This window comes from Ambystoma mexicanum, chromosome 5q (assembly GCF_040938575.1).
Source record: "Ambystoma mexicanum isolate Mex_15411 chromosome 5q, UKY_AmexF1_1, whole genome shotgun sequence".
NCBI classification, from domain to species: domain Eukaryota; kingdom Metazoa; phylum Chordata; class Amphibia; order Caudata; family Ambystomatidae; genus Ambystoma; species Ambystoma mexicanum.
In genome coordinates this window covers 1,197,645,099-1,197,660,505 of record NC_090933.1, presented here as the reverse complement: position 1 = coordinate 1,197,660,505, position 15,407 = coordinate 1,197,645,099, and the positions used below count along the sequence as shown (strand labels likewise).

At 45.6% G+C, this 15,407-nt stretch overlaps 1 protein-coding gene across 1 annotated transcript in view; it reads right to left on the bottom strand.

Moving 5' to 3' along the window:
• DENND3 (DENN domain containing 3) overlaps window positions 1–15,407 on the bottom strand; it is a 1,010,513-nt gene that overhangs the window by 330,834 nt on the left and 664,272 nt on the right. The window lies entirely within an intron of this gene.

The window sequence follows — 15,407 nt, the reverse complement described above, 5'->3', positions numbered from 1 at the left end:
ATCCATTGGTCAGGTCTATTGCAGTGAATACCTGTAACCCCTGGATCTGGGCCAGCCCTTGGTCAATGTAGGGAAGAGGCCATCGGGAAGTATGGACCCGTTTATTAAGCTCCCTAAGGTCGGCGCAGAGTATCCACTAGCCGTTTGGCTTCAATATTCCCAGCACTGGATTATTGAAGGTGCTGTGGACTGGACGGATTATTCCCCGGGACTCAAGGTTCTTAATTATTTCAGTAAGGGACTCCACTGGAGTCATGCCAGGGTCCGTGGGAATTGTTGTTGTGTGGATGTCGGTGCAACCACAGTCATATGAGTCTACCGCAAAGAGATCTTGAAAATCCAAGAAAACTTGTTTCAACTTTTGCTTCTGTTCCAGAGTCACACAGGCATCAGCTAGGTTGACTCTCTCTTCCACCATCTGCCTGAAGCCTGGAAAGACTTCTGGTTTTGCTATCTCAGCGGCCTCCTCCAGCTGGGTGGAGAAGTCCCTGGTCAGAGTGCTGATTTGGACTGGAGGCTTCAGGTGAGAAAGGCAGCCCTCATGGACCTGGAAAATCACCTCATCCCTCCTGAAGTCACAAGTCACATCTTCCTTACCATAAGGGCAGGAAGTGTAAACCATGCCGGGTAAAGATCCTGTCTGGTGTTGTGTTGTCATCACTGTCACTGTCAAAACAGTCCTTGGGGATTGGTCCTTACAGTTAATTTCCTAAATCAATGGAAAAATGTCGGTCATCAACCGCCATTCCAATAATGCTGCCTGCGGCTAGAGTAATACTCTTTAAGTCGCTGTTATCCACCTCTATTGGAATGGTGTCATGTTCTATGTTGACTAATGGTGTTGGATTAACCTCCAACCCTTGCTGTTGGAGAGAACCATTTAGATGAATATAAGCATCAGGGTTTTTCAATTTTTGTCCTCCTTTAACTTTCACTTCCAGGGAGAATTGTCGGGTCCTTTCTGGGATGGTGACTTCCTCTTTCATCTGAATTTCAACTGCATAAGGTAGCAATTGAGCCGACCTAAATGCTTTTTCTGGATCATCAAAGCCCATGGGATTATCCGCTAATCGGGACCAAGCTTTGGAGTTTATTAGGTCCAAACTAATGGCAACGCGATTGACAATATCACTGCCTAAGTAAAAGGCGGCACTGACATCTCGCACGACCCAACAATTATGGACTATGCTCTTGTTGCCAATGGAGATTTTGAGCATACAACTGCTTGGCAGGAGATGATTGGAATTGGGTGTTTCCAGATCCATTTCCCATTTCTCTATCAGTTTGAATGTGGGAATGGCTGGATCTTTTGGGAGTTAGCAGAACATGGCTTCGCTGATGAAGCTATTACCGTTGTTCACACATACTCGGGCGAGAGCAGAGTCCTTCCCATCATTTAACTGAAAAGGGATGAACAACTGCTCTCCAATTTGCTGAATATCAGCCAGGTTCTGAGCTGATTTCACATCTTTCGGAACTATTGGAGTGGGAATGTCTGATTGTGGATTAGTAAAGAATTTCAGAGTGTTTCCTTCCAGTGTGGAATACCACCTTAAACTGGAAGGAAGGTTGATTTTCAGAAATAGAGAGTACCCCCCATCACCAGTCTGTTGTCCTACTGCTATTATTGTCACGTCTGGAATTTGGTTGTTCTGGCAGTGAAATTCTACTTGGTCCGATTTTTGTTCAACCATGTGGCATGTGCCGTTTAAACTAACATGGTTGACACTCTGTTTTAATTATATTGGTCGGCTAGTCTGGGTCCAGAGGACCTTGTTTACACAATCTATTAGGGGTGACAACCTTCTCAGGAGGTCATTCCCTAGTAAGCAAGGGGTGCCCTCTAGAGTCACTACTATGACTGGGTGTTTCACCTTGTGTTGCCCAATTTTAATGTCCAAATCTGCAGTCCCCTCGATGGGAATTTCCTTCCCGTCAAAGTTCTGAAGTTGTCCAGGAAGAGAGGTGAGAGGAATACAGTAATTCTCCCCCCTTCCTGCATTTAGTTCATCAAAGGCCCTTCTGGCCAGAAGAGTAGCTTGGGATCCAGTGTCCACCAGTGCCAAAATTGTACCGGGGCATAGTATCTTCCCTCCTTCTCCTCAAGGGGGCACAGATAATGCACATTTTTGGACAACGTGTGGGCTAATATTTTAGTTTTGGACATTGCGAGAGAAGAGATTTGGGCAGAATTCTGTGGAGAGTCATGGGAATCTGCAAGAAAAAGTTGGCAACTGGAAATCAGAGCCATTGTGGGTTCCCCTGGTTCTGGGCCGCCCCCCCCTTTTTGGAGGCAGTCACCAGGATGGGTTTGAACCTGAGGATTTCAATGCGGTTGGTTCTGGGATGAGATAATGGGCGCCGCTAGCTCAGTCCCCACATCTCCCCAGTCGGGATGTGAATCTCTTGGGACCCATCTTTCTTTGGGAGGAGTTCCCCCATCTCTGAAGGAGGAGATCCTTTTCCCAGGATCCTCTGAGGATCCCTCTCCCTCAAATTGGAAGATCTGTACCTCCTCCACAAACTGGGTCTGTTTGGGTCCTTTGTTTCTCCTACCTCCTCTCTGCTCCTTGGGTGGCAGACTTTCAGGGGTAGGAGATTTTGTTTCGAGTTCCTGGGTTTCCAGGGGCTGTTTACAAGTGGGGAAGGAAGCTTCCTCCAAGGCTTTACACCCCCCTTCATCTTGTGCCTCCTCTCTGGGAACCAGTGGGTTATCGGGGTGCTGCCCCTGTCATTGTTCTGGAGCACCAAGCCCAGAGTTTGGGGCATTCTGCACCGCCATGCTCATCTGAGGGTTCTGTTGAGCCCTCAGCATGTGACCCAGATCCCGTGCCATATTTTGTACCTGGCGCTCTAACTGTGAAACCCGCTCAGGTTGATACAGGGTTCGGTTTTCTCCCCTGGGCTGATCCCGGAAGGGTAGCTATCCCTTCTCTGGTAGTACCCCGGGTTGGGAAGATTTGGGTACCTCTCCACCCTTGGCCTCCCCTCTCCCGGATTAGGTGGTCTGGGCTCAGGGAATTGGGGAAAGAAGGATGGATGATTTTGGGGCTGGAAATTGGGTGGATACCTGGGAAAAAAGTTCTGCCCAGTGTTTGGTGAATTTCTGCCCTCCTGTGGGAAGTTAGGAGGGAAGTTCCCTGGGTTAGGCGCTTGGCTGGATCCCACCCCTTGGGCTGGAAGAGTCTACACATAACCCAGAATGGGTCGATTTCCCTTGCAACAGGGACTTACATAATCAGGGGAGTGAGGGACCCCATTTGTGGGACTACCTCCCTGACTCCCTGTCTGTGACTAGCACGAGGGCCTTCTGAGTTTAGAATTATTCGGTGCAGGCAGGTTTTTAGCCCCCCCCATCTCCAAATCTAAAATGGGGGCAACCTTTACCTCAGCCACCTTGGCAGCAGCAGCGGTGCTGGTCGATTTTTTTATTTTCTATGGGCTTCAGCACCTCATAGATCCGGGTAGCCTGTTCAATGACCCAGTCTAGTGATCTTTTCTCGAGAAAATCTCTCACTAGCTGGGTCATGATGTATTTGGGCAAAGCATGGAAAAACGTATTTACAAACTCTTTACTGTCTGTGCGCACCCTTCTGGTAGTCTGCGCAAAGGCACGCTTCAATTCCTGCACAAATTCTTGTGGGGCCTGATCCTCCCCACATTACAAATTGTAGGTTGCCTTGTGAGCCTCTTGGGGATTCCGATGAACAGAAAAATGTTTCAAGATGGCCGCCCTATATGTGGACCATCTTGAATGGTTTTGGTCCTCCAGCCCTGCAAAGAAACTGGAGTATTCTGGGGAGAATGTCCATTTTACATACTGAATGCAGTTACTGCTGTCCTTCAAATGGAAAGTCTCCATCATTTTCTCGTAAAGCTCCAAGTGTTCCCAAACAGAATACCTGGCGTTCTTGTGATAAGGGGTGATGACACCCCTTATTGCCTTAATCTGTTTTAAGGGGTACTTAAGCAAGGCCCTTTTTTGCCTTATTGACCTTTTGAGTTCGGGAAACCCTGGTCCATTCATCCTCTGACTCAGAAACACTGCTCCCAGAGGTGCCCGTCTGATCTTCCAGGTTTTCCCGGATTCTGCGAGCCTGGGAACGGCTGGCAGAATGTGGGGACCTGGTCTCCTGTGTCCTGTGACGCTCAGAGGAGTCTTCAGATCCCTCCTTGCTGCCAGGATTTGATGAGTACCCCCCCCCCACTGACCTAATTGGGCAGAGGCTTTTAGGATGCCCTTATTGGGCCTTTTCTCCTGGGGTTCCCCACTAAATTGCACCGTACTTAGGTGCCCATACCCGGATGGCCGCCCATCCATTCCAGGGTGGTACTAGCCTATGAGCCCCATACTTTTGGCTGGATGGTAATCTGCCATCCCTGTGGCCCTGTGCTCATGTGCGCCAGGGGTCATGGGGGTGGCAGAGTCCAGGGACTGGGAGAGGTGAAGGCCTCTGGCACTAGGGCTCCTGAGGTTATGCTCAGGTGTTTCCCTTTCCCAGTGAACCTCCTCTCTATCAGCCCCTGCTCCCTGTTGCCATGCAAGAGCCTGTGCTTTCAGTTCCTCAGTTAAGGCCTTACTAGACTATCAATGTCTCCTGCATGGCTACCTGTTGCTGGAGCCTATCATTGTGCTGACAGAGAGCCTCATTTTCTCTCTGTGCCTCCTGGTTGGTCCTGGAGTACTGGGCAAGTCTTTGCTGCAGGAGGGTTACCTCCTGGGTCCCATCCCTTCTGGCCTGTTCCTTTCTTGCCAGAGCATCTTCCACCCTCCTGGTGTGCTCTAACAACTTCTGATGCTCTTTTTGGAGGTCACCCAGTCCCTGGAGGGCCAAGTGATTTTCTTCAATTTTTCCTTTTAATTGGCAGACTTCCTGACCTAAGGTGTCCCTTTCCTGACTAAGAGCCTGCATCTGTGCCGCCAGGTCGCCCCTCTGCCTTTTAAGGGCACCAGCTTTCTGGCGCTCTTCCTCAAATTCTGTCTGGGTATCCAGGTCTTTCAGAATCAGTTAGTTGCTCTCTGCCTTCTCCCTATCTAGGTGGCTTTGCAGGGTGACTACCTGCTCTGCGCATGCCGTATTGAAGTCCAGTTGTTGCTCCAGCTAGCTTTTTCTGGCTCTGCAGTAGGGAGTCCAAACCTTTTTGGGACTCCTTCTGCAAGGCCAGAAATCTGGTATCTTGGTCAGACTTTTCCTGTTGCAGGATAACCATCCTCTTTGATTTTAATGAGATACTGTCTACTCTCATTTCTGACTCCTGGCTCCTGTACAGCCTCTGCTCAGAAGAGACCAGGTCAGTTTGGGCCTTCTCTAATGCCATCTGTTGCCTATTTGCCAGATCTTGGCCTTCAGCACATTTGTCCTGTATGGCTCCCATATATAAATACAAATATGCCGCTATCCTAACAATCTTGTTGTGCTCATCTTTGGCCTTAGGGGCCATGTATAGTTCGCTCAGGGCCACGTGTAAGGGACCCTGATCTTTCCAACTGTCTAACCCAGTCGCATTGACCTGTTGTGTGATCGCCTGCAGCCACACATTCTGGTCCTGTTCAGACCATTCACCTCTCACAAACAGTTTATGTAAGAGGTGCTCTCTAACCATCTTCATATCTATCAATGTCATCATTCTGGAAATTGATTTCCTTCCTGATTTACAGAAGTTTGTATTTTATTTTGCAAAACAGACCTTCTCCTTAGAGCGTCCTTCTTTTGAGGGGTGATTTTACAGTGTAACACAGCGTGGTGATCCAACAGGATTTATGTATCCTGTCAGTTAGCACACTGTATTAAGCTGCACAAGTGGAAGATCTAATCCAGACGTCCCGGCTCGAGCGCCCACTCTGTAAAGTGACTTCAACTCAGCACTCCAACTAAGTCAATGCCTAGTCTGGGATGCCCAAGGGAAGCCCTTATTTATATATTTTTATGACAAGTTCATAGATCTGGATGATAAACCCTTGTATAACACCCCTCTCTTTGAATCCCCCTGACCTCACTGAGCAAAGAAGTAGGTTTGTTTTGCAAATTAAAAGATTTATTTTACAAATTAAACAATATATATATATATATCACACTTTTATAAATAAATTAATATTTGATAGCACCCTTATGAATATGACAGTGATCAACAAGGGATAATATTACACTAGCACACTTTCTTAATCACTTAGGAGTTGGTATAGAAAGGATAAGGTAGCTGAGAATACTTTATGGTTTCAAGGAAATGCAATGATGGAAAGAATGCAGTACAGGGATAAACTGATATGGTTTCAACAAGATATAATATAATCACTTTTCCCCATGTGGCAATTCTCCCCCCCCCCTATGCAATATAAAGAGGTGGAAGGAGAGCACACAATTTTCAGGAATATAACCAAATACAATACAACTTCTAGTTCCCCCCTAGCAAGTTTGGAGCAACCGGTATGCTTTTAAAACAAGTAGAAATCCTTTTAATGTGATTTGCAAAGAAGTGAAAATATGCTAAAAATGATTTTAATTCCCTATATGAGATTCAGGGTAGGTGACAGCTACTTTGAATTAGTTCAGGTGAACACTATCAGTGATTCATGAAGGATTATCAGGTTGAAAACGGATTTCAGCAGTTGCCAGCAAAAGACAGCGATTTCGACAGGTGGAGAAATTTGATTCAAATTGCAATTCGCGGCACTTTTTCCGAGTGCGTCGAGCGCGATTACGGAAAACCTATAAAGAGTATTAGGGCTTGTTGGAAAGCTGAGGATCTTAGCTTTAAAATGAAAGTTAAATCTCGTTCCTAGTACGATTTTGTGGAGGTAGATTTTCAGAAATAAAGTAAGATTCAAATGGCAAATGACACTTTCACAGGTTTGAAATCACAGAATGGACACACGATTTGTATGCAGTTATAAATAGGTGGAAATGGATTGAATTAGATTATTTTAAACTAAGAGATTGGTTTGCACAGCTCTGGCTGGATACTCACTCCTAATTTTGGAAGGAATGGGCCTCGTCACAGATCTGGTCAACTGGTTTAGCTGCGGTTCTCTCTGCTCTGCTGGTCTGGATCTCTGGTTCTGGCAAAAGTTCTGGCACTGCACAGCCATCTGGTCTGGGTCTGGTCCTCTATCGGCACTGCATGGCGGTCTGGATACAGCTCTGCTTTCTGCATTCTGGCACAGGGTTCTAGCCAGAATCAAATAGCTCGCCCGGCTGTTGAATAGTTTGGTTAGGTTGCTGGATTCTGAGGCCTCTGAAGGATTCAGCTTGTGGACTAGGCCTCTCTGCTACAAGTTCTGAAGTCTGGATTCTAAGTTCTGGTCTCTGGATCTGTCTGGATTTGAAGTCTGGATTCTCCCGTCAAAGTGCTTCGCAAGAAAGTGGAAAGTGAATGTCTACCTGGGTCTCAGTGGCTCTTTTTATGTCTTTTGAAAGTGGGTGGGAAGGCTGACTTTCTATGCCCAACCCTCTGAGGATCCTGATAGGCTATAGGATTCTCTGTCGCCTGTCTGGGGAACTGAATTGTGAGTCATCCGGCATCTTTTTTATGGCATACAGAAAGAACACTCCCCTTGTCACTTTGCACACAAATCTATTTTTGACTTAAATGCATATTTATCTATGTACAATTTTTCTAATATTATATGTCCAGTTAACATATTTTCTGTAGCACCAAAGCATCCGATCCCTGTGTTTGTAAGATGTCCTGTCCACTTCTGACAGAATTCTGCCCTTTTCATCCAGAACACAACCTCTAAACCTTTCCAGAATTTACACAAATGTGCGCAAGGAATATGGGCATTAGATTATGAAATGTCAGATTTTTAACATACATACATTTGGAGTGATTATATTCCGCTACTACTCCCCAGAACATACCACAGAGTCCTAACACCTCTTAAAATGTGCATAGAAAAATCACAGGAATCATGATATTATTGATATAATTTTGACAATTATGTACTATGAATTATCCATCTTTCTAAAATTATGCTCTGGCCCAGAGGGGTGTGGTTTCCCAAAGCACATGGGGGAATTTCTGGTTTGTCCACTTCCTCCAAGCTCAGCTGGCTCACAAAGGCAGTACCCCTCCTATTTCCTTCCAAGAGGAAGCCATTTACGACCCACTGATTTAGAAATTGCTTGGAGCAAAGGGAAGTTCATTGTTCTGTTTCCCTGCTCCCAGGTACTCCTCCCCTGATTCAATCAGAGGTGGATTTTCCTTTTGGTGGGGGCAGCAGAATGCAGCCAGGCCTGTGAATGCAGTTGCTGGGCAAGTTTTAACTCCTGTCGGGGGGTAGTTCCCGGGCAGAATTCAATGCCTTTAAGCCAGGCTTCAGCCAAATGTCCCTTTTGTTCCCATTTATCTTCATTCAAGCAAACTTACAATTTTGACACATGCAGCTAGAACGCTGATTCCAAGTTCAAAAATATGACATTTAAACAGTTGCAACCTATGTGACACTCAAAAGTAGGTCACTCATTTATTTTAAACATTTCGATTTTAGTGGCTTTAAATCCCATTTCAATTAAGCTGCCGATATCCACAGCTCAGCCAGTTGTGTTATGAACATTATTTTAGGCTCTTCATCTTTCCAGATTTGGTATGCACACAAGACTTCCTTCTACCAGACGTCTGCTGGTGTTCAGTAAGATTTTTGAATATCTTGCAATGTTTGAAATAGGCATTTTGAGCTTGCATTTCAGAGAAACAAAGGTGATTTCAAAGCGCTTTTTGAGCTAACAGGCACTGCTGTTTTTCCTTTGGCACCACGTTTCACTCATGGCGCTTCTGACCCATCACGCTCGCACTGGTGGGTGGCGGGTCAGGCGACCATTTTGGTGTGCGCGGTTGTCCTGGATTCCGGCGCAAATGTGGGCTTTTCCGCCATCTTGTATTCTCTAAGCCCACAGCACCAAATGTTGCAGCATAATAACTTGAACGTGGGTCGATACACCTGACAAGCGCATACTTTGTTTTTGTACCTGCAGGGTGTAATCCGGATATGCCCTGTATTCGCTGCTGATCTCTGTATCGTACCACCTTTCCAGAAGTGTTCTAGCATCTTCTCCATGTCCTTCTATTTCAATATCTGGGCTATGATGGGGCGTGGTTGGGCCCCCTGCTGTGGTTTCCTGGCTAGAGACCAGTGCGCTCTCTCTGCTGTGAAACCTTGGGTGAGTGTGCCCGGGCCAATTTCTTGCAACCACATGTTTTCAATAAAATTCATAGGTTTCGGTCCTTCTTCGGGGAGCCCAGCAATTTGGGCATTGTTCCTTCATGTTCTCCCCTCCGTGTCCTGAAGCCTCTCTTCTAGGTTTCTTACTTGCTTTTGTAGTGTTGATATATCTTTTGTAGTGTCTTTCAAGCCTATCATGTTTTCTGCAACCTGCTTTTCCAGGGTCCCTGTCCGTTCAGCCAATGCTCTGACCTCTTGACTCAGAAGGTTCATGCCTAGGATTATCGCGTCCGTCTTGGCATCTAGTGATATTTTCAAGGCCGCAATTGCCTCTAAGACCTGCTGGTCCCCTTTCTCATGTTCTTGCGCATCTGGTTGTGCTGTGCGCACCTGCGCTGCAGCTCCCACCGTGTTTACTGTTTTTGTGAACTCGTCCAGCGTCGGCTGCTTGGATCTTCTGTTTGGTGCTTTTGCAGACATGTTTGAAGTGTATATCCGCTGCTTTGTGCGTTGTTCACAGGCGATGTTTACAGCTCGTCGTTGCTGGGCTTATGCCTACTGGTTTGGGCCTTCAATATCTGCACTCCGCTCTGCAGCGTGGGCATAGGTGCTTTGGAATGTCCAGGGATCTGGTGTCTTCATCTGCCCCAGTTGTAATAGTCTGATCTTGCGTGCTACATCCAGCAAGGGCTACCCAGTCAACTGTACGTAGGAATCACCCTTTACTTTCCCAGTGCTTGCTGTGTTGTATTGCCCCTTAGTTTGTTTGTTTGTTTTGTTTGTTTATTTTATTTTGTATAGCGCTCCAGACCCAGGGGTAAATGGGCGCTTAAGGACAGGTTACATGGTTATAATTATTACAGTATATATAGAAAATGATTGCAATCATACAATTGTGGCGGTAATATGCCATATGCAGTATGTACAAGCAGGTAGTTAGATTTCATGGTTAAACATTTCAGGGTATGTACAATATATACAGTTAGTAATAGGATTAGTCTATCTGAGGGTTGCCTTCTCCAGAAGCCAACTAATGACTAATTTTCTGAACAATTGGAAGGTTTTGGCCAATTTAATATTCAGCGGCAAGGTGTTCCAAAGTTGAGGGGCAAGGAGAGTGAAACTCGAGCCCCCAGCTCTTTTGGTAGTGAATCTGGGCACGGTGAGGCAGAGAGTATTAGAGGATCTAGTGATTCTTGTGTTTGGTTTTAAGGTGAGTTTGTTGGTGAGGTACGGGGGGCTAGGTGGTTTAGGGCTTTATAGGTAAGGCAGAGGGTTAAGTCGATTTTTTGTTGAATGGATAGCCATTTGCAGGATATTCTTATGTGGGAGATTTGCTCCCTCCTGGGAATATTTAATGCTGCTCTCAGCGCACTATTTTGGAGGATCTGAAGTTTGATAATAGCTTGCCTGGCACCAAGGTAGAGGCTATTGCAATAGTCAAGCTTTGATTGTATGAGGGCCCTAGCCAGAATGAGGCAGCTCTTCGTGGATAGAAAAGGTCTGCAGGCCCTAATTAGTTTTCCAGTGTAGGCGGTGGCTGAGGCGGTCATATTAACTTGTTTGGAGAGGTTGGTATTGGCGTCGAGGTAGAAGCCTAGGGTTTTCACATTTTTCACGACTGGGATGATGTTGCCATCTATGATAAAGTTGGAGTAATCGGGACTAAGTTTCTGTAAGTTATTAGGGGATCCGACTAGGAGGAGCTCGGTCTTCTCATCATTCATACAGTGGCCGTGTGTGGCCATCCATGCCTGAATGATGGCGAAGATTTCGTTAATCCTGGTGGCGTCTGTATTGTAGTTGCCAGTGATAGTGAGGAGTATCTGGGTGTCATCTGCGTAGTTGGTGTAGGTGACACCCAGATGGTCCAGCTTATCAAAGAGAGGTTTTGTAAAGATGTTATAGAGGGTAGGGGAGATGCAGGACCCTTGTGGGGCACCGCAGGTGATGGGGATGGGGTCTGCTGCAGCCACAGATGAGAAGACTCATGGTTCTGTTGGCTAGGAAGGATTGTTTCCACATGACAGCAGAGGGGGGGAAGTGGGCAGCAGATGAGAGGTGGTTGCAGAGTATTTTGTGGTCAACCAAGTCGAAGGCTGCTGAGAGGTCTAGTTTACAAAAATTGATTAACAGCATTTGCTAATTAACATTTTCTTGATTAGCAAACAGGCACATTTTATTAGCAATGCTATACTAATAGTTTTAATGTCACCACAAGCTATTTGTACCCAAGACATAAAATGAGAAACAATACAGCATTTTTGTTTATCACTGAACTAACACATTAGTGAGATGAGTCAGGCCTGAAAATTGTTTAAAATTCAGCTAGACCTGAAAGCCAAGTAACTTAGTTTAACCTACTCAACCTAAGAGAAATGCTCTCGCCACATGGCAACAGATGAAAACAATTTGAATGCGCTTTCTGTAAAATGGTGCATGTCAACACAAATCTCATTTGTTTGGCACACTGCTGCCACTCGGAGGCCAACCATGCAGTGAAGCCTTTATGTGACCTTTATTGCAAATAAGTAAATGTTAAATAAATGTTTCAAACATCCCCTGCAAATGGTACTCGCCCTAAAAAAAATAACCACAGTATGCCAGTGGACAAGTAGAGTTTGCGAGCCTTAGATGAGTGTCTGTAACATGTGCAAGGTTAGCTGCATGAATAGACACAAATAAATAGATACGATACAAAGGCTCTGAAAACAGTTTGGCCAGCTCTCTCCCGCAGATGCAAATATATAATACAACCATAATGATAGAGCGAAGCAAGCTCTGGAGGCGAACTACAGTGTATCATGTTGCCGTAGATCTGTAGATGTACACACTGGATGGACCTATTAATCACTACTTTGCATAAACATCTAGTTAGCTTTGTGTATTCATTATGTCCATTATGTCAGAGGAAAGAAAGTAAGAGACTAAGCAGAGTGGATGGCATAGCAGGCAGAGAACTGGGCAAACTAGGTGGAATATTGTAGTCTGCGGCCATCTCACTTTCAGGTAGCTGATATAAAGCAACAGGGTGATAAGATAGAATGTCAAGGAGTATTGGATCAGGTCCATTTGTAAAGATGTATGCAACCAGAAGGTCACAGAACAAGTCAAAAATTAGGCAAGGGCGCCCCTCTATGAGAACAGACAGAGCAAAAATTGCCTGTTCTTTGGGAAGGAACTCACTTTAGCTCACTGTACCTTTCACAGATGGGAAATATCCAATTGCATATCAGTCTTTGTCACGCCCACATGGCAGTCCAGCACTGAAATGCTTTGGCAATTCCCTTCTGAACAAGAGTACCAACAGCAACCCCATACATGTGTTTAAGCATCTCTGAGCACAGTGAGCAAGGGATCCACTCACTTCTGGATGACCCTGGGAAACTTAGGGTGACTAGACCCAAGGCCCTTGAAAAAAATAAAAAATTAGTCATGGGCGTCCCGCTATGAGAACAAACATGGCAAAAATGACCTGTTCTTTGGGCAGGTACTCACTCTAGAGTCCGCAGCCACAATTTAGCTCACTGTACCTTTCACAGATGGGAAATATCTATTTGCATATCAGTCTTTGTCATCCAGACGTGGACCCCTTCCTCACTGTGCTCAGAGAGGCACAGCTGCGCCTCACTGATGAAGCCCAACAAGGCTAAACCACGTGTCTGGGGTTATGATATGATATGATAGTTTATTTATATAGCACCCATACACAATGTGTTTCAAAGCACTTCAAGGCAAGGGAAGGAACAAGGGAAAATACAATGACATTCTTACAGGCCATGAACAGTAATGATGTGAAAAACTATCGTACCCGGCCTGACAATTTTTCAGATAGTGCTGGAGTGGGTGGGAGAGGAAAAAAACAAATAAGGGGAAGGGGGAGCAGACAGACGAGGTTGCTATCATACTAGGTCCAAGGACAATTCTGATAGATTAAAGGAATGGTTCGGTCAGAAAATATTATTGTCCCTATGAGTCGGCCATGTGCTTTTAACGATAATTCGATCCATCGTACAAACATTTCCTATGCACCTTACCCGAGTTTTCGTCTCTTGATCACAAGCAAAATTAGGCAGCAGGGCGCGGCCATCTTGTGATAATCTTATCACTTGCCACATCGCCCTGGGTGACCTGCGTTTGTGGCACTAAATCGTATCCCCCGCTCCTGAGCCTGACATCACTAGACGCGTACCGCCCATTTCACAACGCCAAAGCACATCTCGTATCAACAATCTCTGCGCCTCAGCTAATGACGTGTCACCATGGAAACGGCAGGAAGCCTCTTTCCTCGATAAGTATAAACAGAGCGTTTCACAACACACAACAGCAGATTTTCTTTTCAATTCCACTTGCTGTATTTCTTTGAGTATTCTGTGACTCGTTTCTGTGCTCTGGTCAGCTACCTTCGTTGCTTGTAGCCCATATGAACAGATACCAGTACGACCGCTATAAATTATTTTCGTTTCTTTACCACACAATGGCAACAATAATGCCCTATCTGTACGAGCCCGAGTATTCCGAGTAGGAATTACTGGAAAGAGTAAGCTCTGTAAACGATGGGGATTTGGAGAACAGTTGGGCGGACGTTTCAACAGATGAAGAGCCTGGGCCTAGTCGCATGGGTGGTGTTTCCTCCTGGTGTACCTGCAATCGGTGTGCGCTATTGCCAACCGAGGTGGAGAACTGCTGCTGCAGAGAAAACTCTGGATGCTTGTCCTACATATCGCAAGGCGATCCACAGCCGCAATGCGTTACCGAGCTGCCAGAATTCACGGCAGTCTGTCTCACACGGGTCTGTGTTGAGGATTTTGATGGTGCTTATGCACAAACTTTGCGCAACAATTTGCCCTCGTAATCCAAGTAACGAGTAAGTACAGTCTGGTTGTGATGTCAGTTAGGCCACTACTATTTCACGGTTGTCCCCTATATTCTTGTAACTTCAAGATATCATTGTATTATCCGTTTAGTCTTGCAATTCTCTATTAATAGTCGCATAAAAGTCGTTCAATATCGTGCAGTGTCTAGTTAGCATTTGTCCATTGCATACAAGAATTGTCATTGACAACTAAGGTTTAATACACTTATCTTGGTCATTTAAAAACAGATTGTATCTTTCTCTTTCATAGGTGGTACCGGCTGGTGGCCTATCGTTCGTACACATGGTGGCTTCATGGGAGCTTGGACACCGCGTTCGATGAGTAATACCCGCCTGTGTCGTTGGCGCCATTAGACAAACTTTCCTCAGTGACAGCAGTCAGCATAGGGGATTTTCCCTCGCTGAGCTGCAACCAGACCTTTACAATGTCTAGTATTTTTGTGCCATTAAAATAAGAAACCAAATAAAACACAACATATTTTTTATCAATGGTTGTTTCAGTTTTTAAGTGAATCAAGTGTCTCCATTCCGCAGTGTTCCATTGCCTTGTCTGCACGCCTCTCCGCCCTTCTATCCCAACCCCCACTATCAAAGGCAGTTTGCACCAGTGGATGTGCGCTGCCATGGGGTGCTGTCAGGGGCGCAAACGGCCAGGGTGCCAAACAACATGTACACTTCAAAAGGTATCCTACGCCCAGGGGCGTTCACATGGCTTCCCAGACCCTGTGTCTCCAGGCAGGCCTCCCCTGAAGCAGGACGCTCCCCTGCAATGTACATAATACCACGACATATACACGTCATTCATTCACAAACACACCCCTTTTTGTTATTCTTTATAAACCACTGGATATTTACCATGAGAACATCTTTGAGCACTGCAAGTCAACTCGTGAACGTGCTACTCTGTGACCGCTTCGAGTGAACTCGTCACTGTGCTACCTGTGAACATCTCCCTGTTCTCCTGCCACTAATTACTCTGCTTGCTGAATCCAACTGTTTGTTGGTCAAGGTAAGGGCATGTATCCTAATCATATCTCCTTCATTTGTAAATTTATATCTATTCCAAAGTATCGAACTCCGTAGTGCATTGCTATTGACTTGAGTTTCTTTTGTTATGTTATCGATATATCAATTTTTATCAGTGTCAATTGGCATTGTATTGCATCCTTCGCGGACCGTGTCTATAATATAAGCATGTTTCCTTTTCATGCCTGATAGTACATTCAAGGGACAAGTAACATGTTCTGATTTTCAACACATCAATGAATCGCTTCTGCAATTTATCCCATAATACAGCCGCACACACTGCACTGGTTTTGCTGTGGTGCCCAAAAGAAAGCGTGCAATGAACAATGTATGGTCCAATTCATT